A 20,570-nucleotide genomic window follows, 5' to 3' on the forward strand; every position below is an offset into this window, starting at 1 on the left:
CAGAAAGGAAGAAACTGCCTTTTAACATAGAAAATGTATTTGTAAAAATCAGACAAAGCAGTGTTTATGAATACATTTGGGGAGGGAGGAGAGTAGCATGCCTTCTGCTACTGTTGTTACTATTGCATGGAGACTTAAGACCTTGTTCTCAGTTTCCTCCTGATTTCTCAGACATGATCTTGTTCATCTCAAACTTGCGACAACATCTAATTTCCTATTGCTTACTGGTGAGATCATGCCTCACTTCCTTTTTTCTCTTTAAAAATCCTTGAAGCCCATCTCCAATTTGTTGCACAAATGGAACACATTCTACTTCTTCTCTTAAAACAAATCTCTCCATTTTACTAGATATTATAATAGAAATTCTATTCAGTACATCTTACTGTTATTCCCCTTTTTATATCTAAGCTTAGCTCCAAGTAATCTTCCAATTCCAGAGACTTTGACCAGAAGGAATCATTAGGATGATCTAATCTGGCCTCCAATATATCATTGGTCATTACTTTTCAACAGAAAAAGAACTGCTCTGACAGTAATCATTGCAAATTGGTTTAGAGCATATCCAAGGTCATCATAACTTGACTTTGCTAATACAAGGAATTAAAGTTTGTTTCTAGTTGGATTCTTCACATTTTCTTGAAGAGAATTCTGGACCACTCAAAATCTAATTTAAAAAAAATAATAATTAGTTTTGAGGTACAGACATTCCACGAGCTAAATGGTAAATTCTCCTTCCTTTGTCTCATGGTTTGAGCTAATTACGACCAATGCCGTTCAGTGATTTTATTTTTTAGCTCAGTCTCTTCTAAGAGGCCACACTTTTTGAAGTTAACAGCATGTTTTTGCAGAGACTCTCTGCTACTAGAGATGATAACACCCAATCATAGAATGGCCTAGGCTGGAAGGGACCTTAGCGATCATTTTAATCCAGCCTCCCTGCCGCCAGGGATGCTACCTCCCGACTAGATCAGGCAACATATGGGGACCAAACGGGAATCGAACCTGGGACCTTGGCGTTGTTAGCACCATGCTCAACTGACTGAGCTAACTGGCCTCCTAATGTTTGCAGTTATTACTAAGGACTGGTATGCAGTCACACTTGGTCACTGCTAAAACTCCTGTGCCACATTGGGCGTGCCAGGAAGTAGAGGAGTCGAAAGGAAGTAAAAATTTGCACCTCTGGGGAGGAATGGACAGGACAGGTGCCCCAAAACTGACCAATAAGAGTATTCAATCCCATTCCATATTCAGTATAAACCCAAAAAGGTTAAATCCTCCTTTTCCATGGCCAGGTCTGGGGAGGACTCCATCTGCTCTTCTGCCTTTGATCCTGATCCCGAGTTTCCCAATCCAGCTCCTACACGCAGGTCCCCGCCACCACTGAGCCTGGGGCTTCCCGGAGCCACCTGCTCTGCAGCATCAGTGGGGATTGCTATCAGGGGGGAGTTGGGTTTGTTATCAGTTTTGTACATATTTAATTATTTTCATTATTTCCTTATTAGTAGTACTATTTTTTTATTAAAGCTGTTTTAGTTTTGGGTTTTTCCAATCTGTAAATCTCTCTGCCTTATTTATTCCCTTTCCTTTTGGGGAAGGAGAGGGTCTAGAGAACACCTGTCAGCATTTAGTGGTTGGCCCTATCCAGTGATACTTTAACAGAAAGTTTTGAATTTTTACCCCTTAGACAATCACATTCTCAACTGTCCAAATGGCTAAGAAATAGGAGAGAGCGAATCAAAAACATCAATATCATCACAATCTACTTGAAAAATCTTATGTAGCTAAGCTCAGAACGACATAAGTAGATAGAATACTTCAAATAACAGATGCATGCAAGTACATTGTTATGCTGCTAAAAGGTAGAAGTACAAATGTGAGATGTGCTCTATAGGTCTCAACCATAAATAAAATACTGTTCAAATTTTCACTGCTTTAGTTGCTGATCCTACATAGGCAGGATCTGAGCCTCTTGGAAATCATGATTCATTGTGTACATCTGCAATAAAAACAAGTTTTACGACATGCTTTCAACAGTACTGTTTTCATCAGAGAGAAGAAAGCACGTTTAGCAGGTGTATATATATTTCAAATGACAAGTACCATCAACTCATATTATGGAGGGAGATAAGGAGTCTGAATTTTCCTCATGTGGTACGTAAAACCTGTCACAAGCATGCTTAACAGTATTCTTCTGGAGAACTATCTGGAGAGCTGAATTAACTCTCAGCATTTAGATTTTTCACACCCTAAAGCTTCTTAGAAGAAATTTGAGGGTGGTTTTTTTTAAGGGTTATGAGATAGTGAGGTTTTGCTATTTGAACAAGTGTATGACTTAACAATTTTGTCCAGATTAAACGAATGCAGAAAAATTACCTGATTTCTTTATCCCAGCTGGCATTTTTCAAATGGAGGGGGGAAGAGAAGAGGAAAAATAAGACTAGAGAAAGAGAAAAGAGACTTTGCATTGAGCCTTAGATGTAGGAACTTCACTCTAGGGTGCAATCAGATATGTTGACATTCGCCCTCCAAACTGACTGCTAGTCACAGAAGACTAGTGAAGAACGTAAACAGAAAGTCTGCTCATGCAAAAAGGTAATTGCTGAAGGAGAAAAAGTTCTTTCTTTCCCATATTCTAACACTGCAAGTAATTTCTACGCAGAAATTTCCGTCTCTGCAAAAAGATATGCATGTATAAATTACGTGACAATACAGCAGATTAATACATATTCAAAACAAAAAAATCACATTATTTTTGCATATGGAAAAAGGAAATTTCTCCACAATAAAACACATTAAATAGTTCTTCAAAAAAATCTAACTGATATTCATAATAAGGAAAAATACTGAAAAAATATATGTTAGTTTCGAGTGACCAAAGTCAATGAAATGTAATCAGAACAAATTTAAACAGAAAAATCTGATAGGATCATTACCTTTGATGTACACAGAATAAGTACAATATGTCTATTTCAGGCTATCTGCAGACTCCAACTTTATCTGAAGTTGAGATTTTATACTAAATAAGGGAAAGTTAAGTAAGCTTCAACAAACTAGCTTCAATATTAGAAAACCTACCCGTGACTGGGCAGCCTGGGTTGCAACACTCACCTATAAAGTGAAGTGACTATCCAAAGAGTGTGTCTGATCACAGGAAGCTATCTAATCACTGCAGAACCTAATCCTACATGGATGAGCTAACAGTCATACTAACACTGTATTGCAGCACTGCTATGCCTTGAAATAATTCTACTAATCTAAATGCATCTCAAATTCTTTTTTTTTTTCTTTTACAGTGCAAAATAAAATTGGAAACACAGTTAAAGATATGGACAGAGGTAATTCCATTTCAAACTACCGTATCTTAAAACACTTATCAAACTCTTATTTAATGCTTACCATTGTTTACTTTGCATGAAAGTGAAATTGCGTGGTGAGTAGGAACAAATTTATATTGACTTTATGAATTGACTAAAGAAAATGTAATCAATAGTCATGAAAATTTATTGCTAATTATTTGCAATTAAAGAATTTCATTAATTTATCATTTAATATGCAACAGAAAACATTTGCTTAAAAAGAAAAGCAGACAACAAAACCATGACATTTTATGATCCCATCTAAGCAAGGCTTTCTACAGTTTTCTGTAAAACACAGTAAATTCACACAATTTTTTTTGTTTTAAAACCTGAGTTTTCACTGCAATTTGCTTGCATCCTCTGTGATTATAAAAGTTCCACTATCAAATAAAAGCTAGCTTTCTGCTCTTTAACAATGACACTGTCTTTATGTTTTCAACAAAACAAGAAATCTTTCAAGTTTACCACATCTTAAAAAGTCTTTTAAAGGTAATGATTATTTTTTTTTGTTATTCAGTTTTAAGGTTATATCTATGAATAGTCATTACTGCTAACCATTCAGCACGTGCAATATGCCTTCTGAACAAACTCTATTAATTGTGCCTAATTATTGCAGGCAACCAACCTTGCCGTCCGCTTGTGACCTCTATTCACCTAACCGTGGAAGCTCTGAAGTTCTAGCTGAATTACCATGCATTGCAATATCCACCGAGATCTTCAAAAGAATTTCATGTACGCACTTTAAAGCTCTTACAGTAATTATTTCTTTTCACATTTTTGGCCAAATTAGTCTAGCATCAAACATTCGGCTTTTGCTTCAGAATAAAGCTGCTCCAAATTTGTTGAACACAGACCTTCCAGACTTCTGAAGTAAAGAAATCAAGCCATTCCTTAATTTCTTGGAATGAAAGAAAACAAACACATATTTGACTACTGCTGTAAAAAAAACAGTATCTTTTCTTATTGTCTACTGATGTGTTTTTTCACACTTTCACTTTTAGAAGATTTTTCAACCTTGCTACCTGATGGAAATAAATATTTACATGGATTACTAAATATTTCTTCTACATTATCTCCCTTGCCTTCCTTGCCCTGTTATTTGCTTAGATGAGCAAAAAGACCCTGGAGCTTGGAGAATCCTATTTGAGACTGAAGGGTTCTCATTCAAAATACTGCACTCAGTTTTGTCACACATTTAAGAAATCTAAGAGGAAAATATTAAGCTGATTACAAGATCTTGCTACATCAGATTTAAGGACATTTCTTTATCAATAATGAATATTAACAAAACCTGAGAAAACTGACTACATGAGAAAACATGCTTCAAATACTTCAAATAGAAAAGCTCAAGCAATAAACTTAATTTTTAAAACTCTTCTTTTTCTGATATGTGAGCAATGTAATAAAATTTTTTAAAAAATAGTGAAATAAGGACCCGTAGCAACATATAGACGAATGCCACAGAACAGGACACAGCAAGCACTTTCCAAATTTCTAACTTCCACATTATAGTTAAGGATTTAACTTCTACTGTAGCCACTGTTAGTCAACTGCGAGATTAAAAGGTCATAAAGAATAAATTAATACAAATTTAAAAGCCCAAATAAAAAAGATACCCACACTCACCACTCTAAAAAAATAAACCTCATTTTTCTTTACTGTCATTAGGTTCACGAAAAAAAAAACACCTGCCACCGAACGGCTGGAAAAAAATCCTGTTAATTTTCTTCACCTCACGTCTTCCCCACCAGATAAACGAGGGCATTATCACTGTTTAATACAAGTTTTAATTGAGTACTGTCACTGGTGGGAAGAAAAGTGCGGAACCACTACTTTCCATATCAAACAAAGCAGGTAATTAACAGCTATTCTGGCACAATCCCTTATCATCAAAATACACAACACTGTTAAGTTCTTTCAATGCCAATGCTTTGCTTCAACAAAGGAAAGCTGATGTTTCGGGGTCACATTCACTCCTTTAATACACAGGCACAAATTTACTGCTCAGACAGACACCTATAATTAAACACAAGAAGAATATAATTCTAATATTCAGACAGGCTTGCATATGAGTGGGATATTTCCCCGTAAAGATGATTGCCTTTCATTTTTTGGTTTCAAGTAGCTACAGTTCGCTTAGTTTTGATTACATAGCAATTAGATATGCAAATACAAGAGATCTAAAATAAAAATGCTTTTCCAAATGTCAGATTGTAAGCAATCAAGCTTATTCTTTTCTCCTGTACAAACAACCTATTCATTAAATAGCTATTGTCTTAAAAACATTCCAACAGATTGCATATATCAGGGTTTTAGAGGCAAATATGGCAGTGTATATTACCTAGAACAGAGCTCGTCAGGGAATGAAAACGATCTTACAATTAATTTAATATATGTATGATTGTGGTTTAACTAAGTTGGAACTAAATACCATATTCTTTGGGCTCTTTTTCCACTACTGTTGTTACTGATACCTAAGCTCACTGCATTTGTAACAAAAACTCATTACTTTGTGTATTTAATGATACTGTGTTGGCAATAAATTTCACGGCAGAATTATTGAATATCAATTTTTTTTCATTGTATATTGAAAATAGGTTCATATACAGAAAGTCATTATGAAATCACATGCTTCGTAGAATTTTGGAAAGAAAAGCCATTGTGAACACATATCCCTCTTTGTTTTTCCAAGGGCCCACAGATATGTTCCAGAAGTGGAGATTTACAATTTCATGCACCTAGATAAGATACATGAGCTTGGTTCTTTGCAACACATTTCATGGGGCCTCTAGAAGCACCCAGTTTCACAGGCGCACTGATCACAGGTTAAAATGGTGGGAAAGGATGCTTGGCAGCCCCCTGAAGACTGTAAAAGCACAATTACTGTAACATTAGATACATTAGTCCATAAAATATTATTACTTGCAACTATGGTTTCTCACTGACTGTCTGAAAGCTTGCTCTTGCAAAACTCTGAGGCAGCAAGACAAAACAGGATGAGGGTAAAGGTGGTCAGTTCTCTCTCAAATGATCACAAAACCATCTCCAATCTAACAGGAGAGCGAGAAAAGAAAAAAGCAAGCCTGTGTTTTCAGTGACTCAGCTGTGAGGAAATGTACGCTAACAAAGGAAGCTGAAACAGTTATTTTCTAAAGGTTGGCTTTCAAGCCAGGTAACTGAAGTAAACAAAATGCTTTCCTAGTTGATTCCAGGATTGCCAGCCACCCTTCAAGATGATTCTCGCAGGAGCACAGATCCTTTTTCAAGGTCAGAAGAGCAGCAAACATCACAAGAGATGTCTGATTCAGAGGTCTGTTTAAAAAAAAGCCAAAAAAAACCAACCTTGTTTCACTCTGAAGACTAGCTACAGACCCTGACATGTTCTGGAAACTCAGATCCCAAGGAAACACTGGTAAGGCTTTTTACAAGAACTGACATTTATGAGCTACCAGATGAATGCATGTGACAAATTATTTGACATTTTGAGGGTCTTCAAATTTGCTTATTTTTTTTCCCCTTCAAATGTTCAATTTGCTTTTACCTTTCCCTCCTCTCACAATAAGGGAGCCTTATTTAACCAGCCAGTAAGGCAGAATTCATTGCCTGTCAGCTTGCCGTTGTTGCCCACATAATGTTTATATTCCTTTTGCTGCTTCTTCCCTAAGGGTCACTATAAACAACTGTTTGAGCAGCAAATGTAACTTGCGTATTTGAACTCCTACCCACTACAACCAGATGTAAAGAATGATACTGCTGGCAGGGGAAACCAAACATTCCCTCCCAGTAGTGTCCCTGCAAACACTCACCCATCTATTACGTAGTTCAACCAAGGAAGACATCAGAAAAATACTGTATCTACTACTGTGAAAGGCCAGAAGCCAAAACAAACATACTAAAAATGTCAGATTCCTACCAGTTTCTGCATGTGGCAAGATTGGTGGTACAGCATTACGTAGTCAAATTTACTATGCTTAATACTTCAACTGGCAAAAAATAGTCAAGTGGAAGTGTAGTTAAAAGGAATACGATAGGCCAAATATGATTCATTTTAAACCATTACACGCTATTCTACCTGGTAAATTCTTCTACAAGTCATGAAACATATTCAGTTAGACTGCAAATAATCAGTCTGAAGCCTGCAGTAACCAAATAAAATCAGACCCTCAAGAGAACTGAAACACATAATCAATAGGTAATGTGTTTCTCTCTTCAAAACACTTGTTTCTTCAGGTAGATCATAGCATCATAGAATGGCCTAGGCTGGAAGGGATCTCAGAGATCATTTAATTCAACCTCCCTATCATGGGCAGGGACGCCTTCCAACCAGATCAGGATACACATGGAGACTGAACAGGGATCGAACCCGCAGCCTTGGTGTTACCAGCACCATGCTCAACTGACCGAGCTAATCGGCCCCACTAGATGTAGAAGAAATAGCAAATTTGAGTATCTGATTTTTCTGAGCAATGAAAAAGTGGGGGGGTTTAAGGGATGGTCAATTTTACTACCAAATTAACTACTCAAGAAAGGTGCATTTCAAGCTAAATTGAACTTATTTAAAAGGCTGGAAACTGAAAAAAATCCACTAGTCAAGCTGCAAGAGACAATTTTGGCATTGGCAATACCCTTGTCTTCTCACCACATATTGACCAATTTCCTGATTAGCTTCATTACTTCAAACCACATTAATAACTACAAAACTTATCACTCATTCTGGTTTGTAACACAGCTTATCTGAAGATCTTTTCTGATTAATGCTATTATGAGTCAACGTGAGTTAAGAGACATAAGTTCTAGGTATTTTTGTCAGTCAAGAATAAAGTGAACATCTAATTTCATTGTTATCAACTTGAAACATAAATGACTGTATCAAAGTCACCTCAAAGACCGCTTCGCCATTTGAAGCTCACTTACTCATTAGAATGAATATAATACATATTTTCAACACAAAACAATATATTTTCCTTTATAAAAATTAATCCTAAATCTTAAATTTCTGTGTCAACTACTAGCTTTTAACTATTCACTTTATATATTACAGTATGTTTTGTAAATTCCATGAGACAGTTAAAATACCTCCCAAGACCCCTAGCAACCTAAAAATTAAATTCCCCTGGATATATGTGGTTGTAAATATGTGGGGTACTTGAAGTCGATAATTCTGCATCTTAAGTGGCTCCCCAATAATTCAATCAAGGGGATCAATTAAACCAGGTACTTCAGTGGCTTCACACAGTTGGCTAAATGTGGATCCTTTAGCAATGTCCAATTGCCAGAGAAGCATTAATTGCTTCTGTATGGGTGCAAGACTAAACACTGCAGATAATAATTTATAAAAACATGTCAAATCATCCACAAACAGTGATAGAGTTGGTGTTAATGTGCTATGGGTCCCATCTTTCAGAAAACTGCTTCTTTATCCATCTGAGACGGATAAATACACCAGAGAAGATCTCCCAAGGAACCATGTCAAAGCAAGAAAAACAAATATAACTTATGAGACAAGGAAGTGGTTTGTGAAAGAAGAGGGGAAAAAAAGAAAAAAAAAAACAAAAAGAATGCTGATCTAGTTCAAAACAAAAGGAACAAAAACGCTGAGGAAGATTCTCGATCCTACAAAGACTCAAGAAGGAAAAAAATCTCCCACAGCTCTTGCTATGAAAATATAACTGCTCTGTAAGTTATTTTGGATTGCTCTCTACACTGCTGTGCGTATGTTTATTCCCCAGAAATATTAGTTCTTCACACATGAAAATATCCTGGTGCTTCCCAGCAACTCTGTGGCAAATTCAGGATGGTTTTCTGCCAGGCAGACACCTTGTACTGATGCCGCAGATTATTCTTTTCAAGTTTTCTACATAATTCAGTAACATCTTCTAATGAAAACCAACAAAAAATTGGATACCCCCATTGTTTTCTTAGAGCCAGAGTCATTCTCTTACCTCAGCTGCCAGCTACTCCATTCCGTCGGGTACACATAAGCTATCGCCTGAATGAACTCAGTATTTTGCAGATTTTACTTTCAATACCCAAAACCAGCGTAATGTTTTATTCATTTCAGACTATTAAGGTTAGAGGACAAGATTTTGGTTGTCTTGTAGGAATACAGTACTAAATTGATTTATGACCCAAATTACATCCAAGAATTACTAACATTAACAAATCTGTCAAGCAAGCATGAATACTGTGTGTTGTGTGTGTGCCACAACAAGTTTGTGGCACTTAATCAAATCAGATAATTTATATGAAATGTCAGATTCTATTAAATTAAATAGTCTCTAAGCAAGTTCATTACTGGCCATTGCTAAGTGTTCCACTGCTGTAATAGTAACAATTTTTCTTTAACAGAAAAATGGATTTGTGTACCTGGCCTTAACAAACATGTAAGTTTTCATCCTTTTAGGCTGATACTCAATACAGACTTTGAACTGACTCGTTACAAGTTTTAAACACATTTTAAGATATTTTCATAGTGTGCATGCAGTTCAATTAGTCATATATTCATCAAAACAGGTCTCATTTACTGCCCAAAAAAGATGTGAAAAATTACCAAACAGAAGCCGCTAATTACTCAGTAAAGGCTAATAGAAATTTGCAACTGTCAAGAAATTCCTCTCTATATCTGAAAAGTGTAAAAGACTGACAGTAAAACCTTGCAACTACTGCTTGATAAACTGTAAAGATACTGTCCTACTGCATACGGATTAACATGTACACAGGTACCTGAATTTCATTCATATCCTTAATACACTGTACTGTGCCTAGCAAAAGGGTAATGTGTGACTAATAACATGTTTTAATCCAAGTCTAGGCAAGACAAATGCTAACGCAGAGTCAGCAGATCTGAGACAAGTTGAAAACTATAACCACCTATAAACCAAACTTAAGTGGTACACCACTCAAGACACTTTAAGAATTACGATTTGTGATTGTTATCACAGAGTTGACCTTTCCACGTTGAAAAGAAATCCAGTATCTCGCCACAATGAAACAATACCAATTACTTATCTGTATCTGGAAAACAATAAAGTAGCAGAAGGTAAAATATCTCTTCTAAATGCTCAATTAGTAATTTAAGTATTCAGTTTCAGCAATAGTGCTATTTCTTTTTGTGCTTACGCTTTTTCATTTTTTTTGCTCCATGTAAAAAAGCCTTCCTATCAGTCTCAATAAAATTGCTAAATCTGACCCTAAGGAGCCATATACAGGATGGTAAACAACCACCTGTACTCTGCCTACTGGCAGCCTGCCAAAAAACATGGCGAATCAAGAGCTGCCAGGAACTGATACTACCTGGGAAACACACAGGGATGCTGCCTTCCTCCCTGAACCAACAGGTCCTGCCTTCATCTCACATTAAAAGTAGATTCAGTCTTCACACAGGATAGGGAAATTCCCGTGAGTCTTAAACTAAGTATAGCCTTTCCCACGCAGAAAGCCAAGCTCACAATACTCAGACACACTCAAAACGCAACCCTGAACACAGATTACTTCTAGTAAACAAGACCACAATATCACAACATTAATTCTTAAGAAAGTTCAAAAAAATCTAGCCAAACATGAGAGGCATGCCAGTAAGTTAAGGTTATAGTCTAGAAAAAAAATCTAGAATCCAGACAGAGTTTAGTGGGGCTGATAAATGAGATCAACGGGCAAGTCTGCAAAACCAGTTTCCTTCACAGCACTCCACGATGACAGTAGTATCACTGAATTTGTGGAATCTCACAAGAATCAACTCCCTTGATTTAGTCTTATTAGATAATGTTCAACACTATTCCCCCTGCAAGACAAGATTAAAGTTTTAAAAAATCATGAGTGAACATAAGACTGCCCGTAACCTGCTGAAAAACCTCAGTTCAGTGGCTTGTCTCTCATCTTTTTCTCCTGAGTGAGGAAAAACTTTCAGGTTACAGTAGTTTTTTCATTACTTAAACCATTCACTGCTTTCACTACTTCACTAGACAAAGTAAAACAGATAGAACGTTTACAGACAATTTGTCAGTACTTCAAAACAACTCAGTATGAATTGTCCCCTAAGCCTTTCAAAACTTCTATTCAAATACCAGATACAAACAGCTGTGAACTAGTCAACTTTCCATAACACAATTGACACTCTCTGTGCTTCCCACCTAACAAAAGCTTAGGAGCAATTTTGCAGAACAGCAGTTTATACTGTGATACAGATTGAGTCAATTACCGTTCAATAGATGTAGAATTTTAATTTATAAAAGACTTGCTCATACACAGATATTCAGGCAATGGTTCAGGATTCCCTTGATATATACTTTCTCCACAATACTTTGTGCTATTTGTCTTCAATTTCAAGATAATCTAGATTCTCTTGGCTCTTGATCCTAAGGTTTATTGCTCACAGGGAACTGACAGAAAAACAAGTAAAAGGAAAGTAAAGTACAACATCAGTTGGTTTCTACTAGTGTGGCTTTGATTATACTCCTCTCGTCTACAGCTTCCAGTGTCTTTAACAAAATATTTCTTTAATGCCATTATGTCAGTTATTCCATATATAATTAGATCAAAAAACAGTTAACTAAATATCAATTTAACTGCTCTCAGAACAAAAGGGCATATAATCAAGGTTTGATACAAAATTAATCACAGTCAAAAGCTTTAGTTACTTTTCACATTATTTAGGAAAACACAGCTTAGTAGTGCTAAAATCTGCTCAAAGCAGCAACTTTGTATTGAGCACATGCAGCCATATATCCAATATACAGTGGATATATTCAGTATATAACTAATACAAAACAAAGGTATATATGAAATAAACCTATCTAAAAGATAAATTGCATCAGATACGTGTTGGCAATATCTTCTGCAAGACTAATACTGCTTTGCAATAATTCTTAAGGTACCTAAACTTTTCTGTCCTTCAAAATAAAATCATTACGCTCTTGAAAGTAAGAGCATTTCTCTTACTGTTAAGTGTAAAGGCTTTTGCAATAAATTACTTGAAATGGGAAGCATTTGTCAAATCCTATATAAAACTTAAGGAAAACATCCTCTTTCTTGCAAATTCATCCACATAAATAACTAAGCTCATTTTCCCTACCCTTTACTCTTCACTACTGTCAATGTGAACTGAACAGGTAAAATTTCATAGAAGATACTCTAGAAATTCTGTACCTACGAAACACCATTAACAGGTTTAAAAGGATTCAACCTTCAGTCAGGGATAATTCAAGAAATAACATCTCTTACCTTCAACGTTGCTGGCTTTTGAATTTCCTGAAATATATTTTCTACTAATCAGGCTTTAGCATTTAATTACACAATTAAATGAGTAACTTGCTAAAGGAATTTTTTAATTTTCTCCATGATGACGTTTTTATATACATATACTATTAACTGATAGTGTAAACTCTCATCGCTTCAGAGGGTCACTGCTCCCACACTACCAGGCATATAACTCCAGAGACTTCTGTTTTGTTGGGTGAAAAGGAAAAACGGCCATACTTCAGAAATTCTTTAATAAATAAATAAAGAAATCTAGCTTTCCAACTGCTCCTGCATTCAAAATAAGTGGTTACAAATGCAATAATGCTTTTAAAATTGAAATAGAAAAGCCTATTTTTTGTGAAGTACTCACTACTGAAAAAAATACTAGATTACAAGCAACCCAAATTATTTTTATTACAGCTTATATTTTACAATGAACCTCTAGCAAGGCAAAGTGGTATCAGCCACTAAGAATATTCTTAAATAGGCTTGGATTCCAAGCTGGATGACTTTTCTTCACTGAACAGCTACATATAAATTCTCATACAGCTTAATATGGTATGTTCTTCACTGTGAATTAAAATGAGAGTTGTGATATGTTGAATATATAAGTTCAGTACAACCTTTATATGACTACAAGACTTTCTGTTTAGAAGGTTAAGAATAAAAGACCAATTACCACAGTGGTCAAAAATTCAGTATGAAAAAAGCATCTCAAGTTTGATCAGTCTGAGGAATCGAACTTAACACAGACATGCACACACATAGCATAAAGTGTGTTTAGAGGAAATGTCACTGTAGGAGATGCTAGATGCTGAGGTTACTTGTCAGTAATGAAGGGTATATCTTCAATATTGCATTCTGAATGCCTTAAGTAATTTGCTACTAAAAGTTTTTAACCTGAATGCAGTAGATTCAGGAACAGGCTGTATAGGTAATATCTCAATTTCAGCTGAGCAGTCTGCTCATAGAATGATTTTTAACATATATTCACAGAAGTAACCATATCCTACACATCAGTCTCTTGTATGACACAAGTTGCAGCCTTCCATGTGCACCTAAGGCTAACAAAGCATGATCCACGATATCCAACATGCTGAACTGCACTCTACATTGCCCCAGCCAGTGAGTTTCCAGTAAGTAAATTAATTTTATCAAATAATACCCTCAATGACAGATATTGACAAGTAATTTGGCTAGTTACTGATCTCAAAATAAAAGTAACCATATGACTTCCAGAAACCCTACTAGCATTGGCAGAAAGGGATTTTTTTGTTTGTTTGGGGGTTTTTTTGGTTGGTAGTGTGTATTTTTTGCTGTTCGTTTTTTGTTGTTGAATAAAAAGACAGTCACTCTACTCAGGTATTACGTATATGAATTTGCTTTTCACTTTCACAGACCAATGTCAAAAATAAACAAAACAAAACAAAAAACCCCCAACACCAACCCTTGTAAATTGTTATAGAATTTTTTAAATTGCTATTCCAAACCATGGCCATTATTTCTCAAACCAGATATATGAAATTGTCAAACAGCAGCAACGTGCTTGTGTGAAAAGGCAGATTTGAGAGGCCACAGGCCTCAGCCATGCAATTTACTCCCAGAAGACAAGAAAAATGACGGCCGGTCAACCTTTCATTCTGAAACACAGAACAACATTATCATTTGCTGCCATATGCTAAATATATACCCCTCCAACATATGTGTCTGCACCAGAGCTTTATTATTGTTCACACATAATACTTTTTACAGAACGTAAAATTGAGTATCCTATAATTAGGTAGCAATACTAGGGCTTGTTTGATAAGATGCACTAAAGTACATATTATTTAAAGTCAGTAATTTCACTTTATAACTAAACTGAATGTTTCTTAAGATTTACCATTGGAAATCTAAGTGTATCTGATGTTATTTCAGAGATTAAAAAGCACTAAAGTGTTGTAAATATATAACACTTCATTTACATGCTGTATAAAATGGAAGTGAAATATCCTGATCACAAGACACTTTATTTTTCCCACTCTAATCTATTCCTCAAGCTTTGGGTAGTACCAAGGATAATATTCTTAACTCCTTTCTAGTCTTACTATAAAAAAAGAAAAAAAGAAAAAAAGAAAAAAAGAAAAAGAGACAAATAAAATAAAAACAACCTCCCCTCCCTGAAAAAAAACCAACCCAAAAGCCAGACAACCTAAACCAACGGCACAAACACAAAACTAGAGGGTCCAAAGAAATGGAATTATATATTTACTGTGACAATTCTGCAACAGCCAAGCCAAATGTCAAGTCTAGCATTAACGAAGAGGTTGTCTTGCACGAAACCTTACGAAATTTCTGCTTGCACGTTGAATAGTGATTGAAGAACAAGTACACTATAGGTCAGTTCAAATCAGTTCAAATCTAGAGTAAGGAGCAACAGATTTTAAACTGTTGCAGTGGATGCACCGAGCCCTTCAAATTTTGAATTACACAGCTGTATGTCTTTCTCTTCAAAATAATCAATGGTAAGAAAAAATTCTCTGTGTTGTAGTATGATGCTTTCTCATGAAGTAAAAACGAATGATGCCCTCACACTGTTCTAGAAGAGATTCTTGACTAAAGGTAGGAAGAAATGGGAAAAAAACATCGTAGTTGACCACGAATGCCAAAAGCCAGAAACCTGATTCTGTAAGGCTGCACATCCCTCTAACTGAGATAATAGCAGTCAATGTGTTCAAGAACATAGAGCTGACTCTCTATGGATGTGTCAACATCTGTTTTACGAAATTCATGAAAAAACACATTTTGCTTATCCATCACTGGACAATCTTTCTTTTTATTAAACAGTTATTACTTGATTTGTGTGAAAATTGTTAGTTTTCCTCAGTATCTAATGAGAGGTGCATTCAGACAAAATGCCTTAGTCTTAATAAAGCTACACATTCATTAGCCTTTGATGAATGCCTATAACCCCTCGCCCCTCCCCAGTAATCTCCTTCAAGTACCTCCAGGCTCTAATCACAACATTCTCAGTAATTAAGGTTTTGATTTTAAATTTGTCTAAAGCTGCCTAGAGAGATGTTCTGATCACCAGCGGAGCCTCAGACACAAACAATTTGAGGATTTCCCTTGCTTTCACAGGGAAATCTGTCATCAAGTTTCAAGATTTGATGCTAGTTCAAGTGATTTGGCCATTTGACAAAGATTTCTAGTTCACTACTTCTGTTCATAGACTCACACAGGAGAGTACAATTTTCTACAGAGTAAATCCAGATGGTGTATTTCCCAGCATGTCAGTCTTTCATTTCCTCTTGGATTCTGCAACCACTAGCAGGTAGGAAGAAAGAGAGTACAGAGACAGTTTACTCTAGAAGATGGTATTTAGTACCATGTAGCTGTCACATTACAGACTGACGCTGGTTTAGTAATTGATGAGGGTTAGGGCTGGGCTGGCCACTAAACACTGACAGAAGCTCTCTAGCCCCTCTCCCTCCCCAAACAGGAAGGGAAAGGAAATAAGGCAGAGAAACAAATCGGAAGAAAAAAAAAACAACAAAACAAACCACTAAGAGAGCTTTAATAAAACAATAATAGTAATTATAAGGGAATAACAAAAATAATTAAATATATACAAAAGCAATATCAAACCTGACTCTTCCTCAATAGCAATCCCCACTGATGCTGCAGAGTAGGCTAGCACAGGGAAGCCCTTGGCTCAGAAGCAGAGGGGGAGCTGGATTCGGGAAATCAGGATTGGGGTCAAAGGTAGAAGAACGGACAGAATCCTCCTCAGATGTCAGCCACTGAAGAAGTGATCCCTCAGTTTTATAGAGAATATGACAAATATGGAATGGAATACTGTTGCTGGTCACCTGTCCTGTCCGTTACTTGCCAGAGGTGCAACCTTTCACTTCCTTGCGACTCTTTAACCCCCTCAGCACCCCAAACGTGGCATACAAGATCCAGCAGTGACCTTGGTCACTACAGTATAGTATCACAAGTATCAGTAAAAGCCTTTCTGCACACCAATACGCAGCAGTAACTATAAACACCGAGTGTTATCACTTCCAGTAGCAGGCACTGTCCGCCAAAAACATGCTGTTAACTTCAGGTAGTGCAGCCTCTTAGAAGAGACTGAGCTGAAAAGCAAAACCACTGAACACAGAATTGGTTCTGTTTAGCTTAAACCAGGACAGTAATGCATTCCTTCCCACATCCAGTATGGTTTCTTTTATAACTAGGACTGGGCAATCAGGCTGGCGGATATGAAATATACTTTCTAACTATACATACAAAGTAAAACACATTAATCTTGAATACTCACTTTTCCAAGTAACATTGACCCTAGATAAGAGGAAACTGTTTTAAAAAACAATTAAGTGTAACCTAACCTTCCATGAGATAACACTATTACTTCTGTATTTGACACTTTGAAGTGCATTAGCATTTTGAGGTAGAAAATAGAAGGTGGTTACTATTAAAAGGCACTGACTGACAAGGAAGTTGGTCATCTTGCACTGCAAGACTAAGGAGCTGATCTGTTACTGTAATTCATCAGGGAATAATAGCAAGAAGCATACTTACTCCCCAAACTGATAAATATCAATCGCTCTTACTTTGTCTGTGATCATCACATCCTGAATATAGTTTCCACACCTTTATTTTTAGAAGAAGCTTCTTGATGGGATGCATCATAAACTAACGATAACCAACAACTATGAAATTCTTCATACTGCAGTAACAATGGTACAGCTACAAAAAGTCCAGTCAAGAGCTATAGAAAGATTAGGAATAGATGGCTTTAAAATAGGTTTTAGTATGGGAATTATTTGGTACTCAACACTGGTTTACAACCAATATTACACTATCTGGTATTCAGATATATAATACAATTCATATACAATTCACTATATAATTCAAATATATTCAACTATTTAATATTCAACACTAACTGCAGTAATATCTCAAATTCATTGATGGTCAAGTGCTCTGTGTTTTGAAAATATCAGACAACTTTGAAGAAATAATGGGCACTAAAGTGCTGACTGGATCAGTCTGTGGCTTTTAATGTGCATGAAGTTCTAGCTGATCTGCCATACACAACTTGTCCTTGTTGAAGAGAGCTTTCCTTTTCTTACTAAACTTTAAAAAAATCCCACACCAAAACCAACCGAGCAAAAATAAAAAACACAACACCAACAACAAAAGCCACAACAAAAACCCTGGTGACTCACACCCAGGTTGTAGCAACTCTAAGCTTTTGCTCACACACAACTCCAGCAACTCACATTGCCTATTCTCCTTTGAACAGGTACCAAAAGAAAAAAAAAAAAAAATGGGGAGAATAGTGGAAATCAGTCCAAAAATAATACCACTTGCCCAGACAGTAAAACCTGCCCAAGCTACCTAGAGAGATGACTCACCACAGGAGAAGACAGGTTCTGAAGTCCCCTTCTAAACTCCACCAACCTGTGATTCTGTAACAGACATTTCACAAACTCCAAGACCTACATGAGCGTTGAACACGTGTAGGTCAGAACACGTGGCGGTGACCAACAACACTGCAGAGAACATGCTTATCCTAGCTGGCAGCTGACAGGAATGAAGGACATGGTGCATGTGTATGTCCCCACACCAGCTGGTGGTGCCTGCCCTACAGACAGCATAGAAACAGAACGTCTTCACAGTGGCTGGATATATCCTCAGTGGTACTAATATAAAGAGCATTCAAAGAATGCAGGCTGTACAGCTCTAACAAACGCACTGTTAGTCACACCCTGGCAAATGGCTACAATACCTGACGTGGAATTCATTGTGCCATTGGGATTCTCTTTGGGCTAGCATGGACAAGAAGGACAGGGAAGAGATTGAGGGGGGATATGATGTGTGGGCCAAGGAGCACAGCAATTTCAGAAATCTGAAGTAAACTTTACTCCAAGTGCTTTCTACAAAAGGATGTGTGAACAAAACACAGGGGAATGGGTGTCTTCAGAAGAAAAATTAAGGCCTCAAATGCAGGTTTTTTGGTTTTTTTCCTTCTTTTTCTCTATTTAGACTAATGTACCTGTTAGCAAGTATAGATACTGCTAGCACAACTTAAGTGTGCTTTTCCACACCGAAAAGTCAATCTGAAAAACTTTTAAAGATGTATCAAAGCATCATTGTTAATGATCATCTTAAATATACATTCATTACTAACACTGAAGATATTTTTGGACCATTAAGCTTGGGGCCTCAATCTACGCTTATTATCTTTCTGAAGACTAGAAACTAAAATGTTTTAGCTTATGGTATCTATGAACATAAATGAACCACAACATTTTTATTCAGAAAAAAAATTACACAACTTATCCCCTGATGAACTACTTCCACCTAGAATGACTATTCCTAAAACACAGTGGGAGCAGCACTAAAATTTTGCTCATAAGTGAAGAATTGCATTACTAGTAAAAACACAACATCTTCTAAAAACTGTTTAAACAGGAAAAAGCATTCAGCTTAGAGAACTTCCAAGTACTCACTTTTTTAAGGTATAAGTACTTCTATTCAAAATGATAGTTTGCTAATTCATTTGTTGCAAACTAGAATTCAGTATATACCACACAGTAAGGTTTACTTTGTTATACATGCAGTCAGAAGACTTAATGTCTAATTAATCTACCACCTAATAAGTAGCTTTCAAGAGTAGATCTAAGATCTCTTATAAAAACTTTGAAAACTCTCTAAACGAGGCAATACTTCCACTTTTTACTCAGAAATTTTAGTATCTCCTACAATGTCCCAGTTATAGGAAATCTTTTCCAAAATCCTGTAGAAAACTATCCACTCTGCAAGTTCTATTAAGGGGTTTAAAACCCCATAATAGTAGGACTTATTTATATGTTAAATATCCCCCCAACCAAGTGGCAGAAGGACTTCAAGTTATAAACTATAACTTTTTTTAAAAGAAACCTTCATAAATTAAATATTTAAGATAACATCACCCTCTTGTACAGAACCTAGACAACCAAAAGCTGTAAGTTAAAACAGATCTTTTCTCAAAGAGCTGGCAATCTAACCATACAAAGCAGCTATAGGTAGAAAAAGAGAAAGGGTGGCGACAGTATTACAGCACATTAAGAAAACAAGAGGCATCAAATAAAGTTTGAAAGCGGCACGGTCATAAGCTCTGGGAGGTCTGAGTTTTTTTTACTGAGTAGACACTTAGCTTTAGATTTTAATTGTTACGTGCCACATATGTATTGATAGAATGCATTATTTGGTTGGTCAGATAAGGAAAAGCAGGGATATTCTAAAGAAAGAACCAAACCAAGTAATGCATATGAGAACAAAGAGGAAAAAGTGGTTTTAAGTGCATATTTCAAAACTGCAGTGGAGACACTGGAACAGCTTAAGCAATAGTAACCAGAGGGGAAGGGAAACAGCTAGAAGATAAACCTGCCAGGAGTTACCATCAGAACAGCTTGACATTCGTCATGGTTCTATCCTGAAAACTGCAGTTTCCCTATAAATGCACAGGCAGAGCATGCAGATTACAGGGCAGGGCAAGGAAGAGCCCTAATTACACTGCAATTCTAACTGAACACAAAACAAACCAGAAACACAGTGCTTCTTGGTTCACTTGGACAGAATTCACTGTTAGAAATTAATAAAACATTTTTCCCATCCACACTACTTGCACAAATCACTACTTTGGTATTTCAATATATGAAAGTCATTAAGAAAACTGTTAAGGTTAACAGCTCTTCCTTCGAAAAACACATTTAACTTCAATTTTTACTTCTACCTTGTGAAACATGACACAATTAGAAGCTAGTTATTACTGAAATATACTTTATAATTGCTAGTTAGACTCCCAATTGCATCATTATGGAGCATGCACATTTAACAACTTTAGGGTAAGCTGTGTTGTTTACTCGGTGTGTAAAAAACACTAGATAATGAAAAAGCACACAGTAAGAACACAACAAATAAGAGTGACAAGAGCTTACCCTCTGT

General features: G+C 36.3%; 1 protein-coding gene across 1 annotated transcript in view; it reads right to left on the reverse strand.

Moving 5' to 3' along the window:
- Positions 1 to 20,570, reverse strand: part of LOC104278501 (protein quaking-like) — a 105,432-nt gene that overhangs the window by 58,191 nt on the left and 26,671 nt on the right. The window lies entirely within an intron of this gene.

This window comes from Apaloderma vittatum, unplaced genomic scaffold (genome assembly GCF_000703405.1).
Source record: "Apaloderma vittatum isolate BGI_N311 unplaced genomic scaffold, ASM70340v1 scaffold7588, whole genome shotgun sequence".
NCBI lineage: Eukaryota > Metazoa > Chordata > Aves > Trogoniformes > Trogonidae > Apaloderma > Apaloderma vittatum.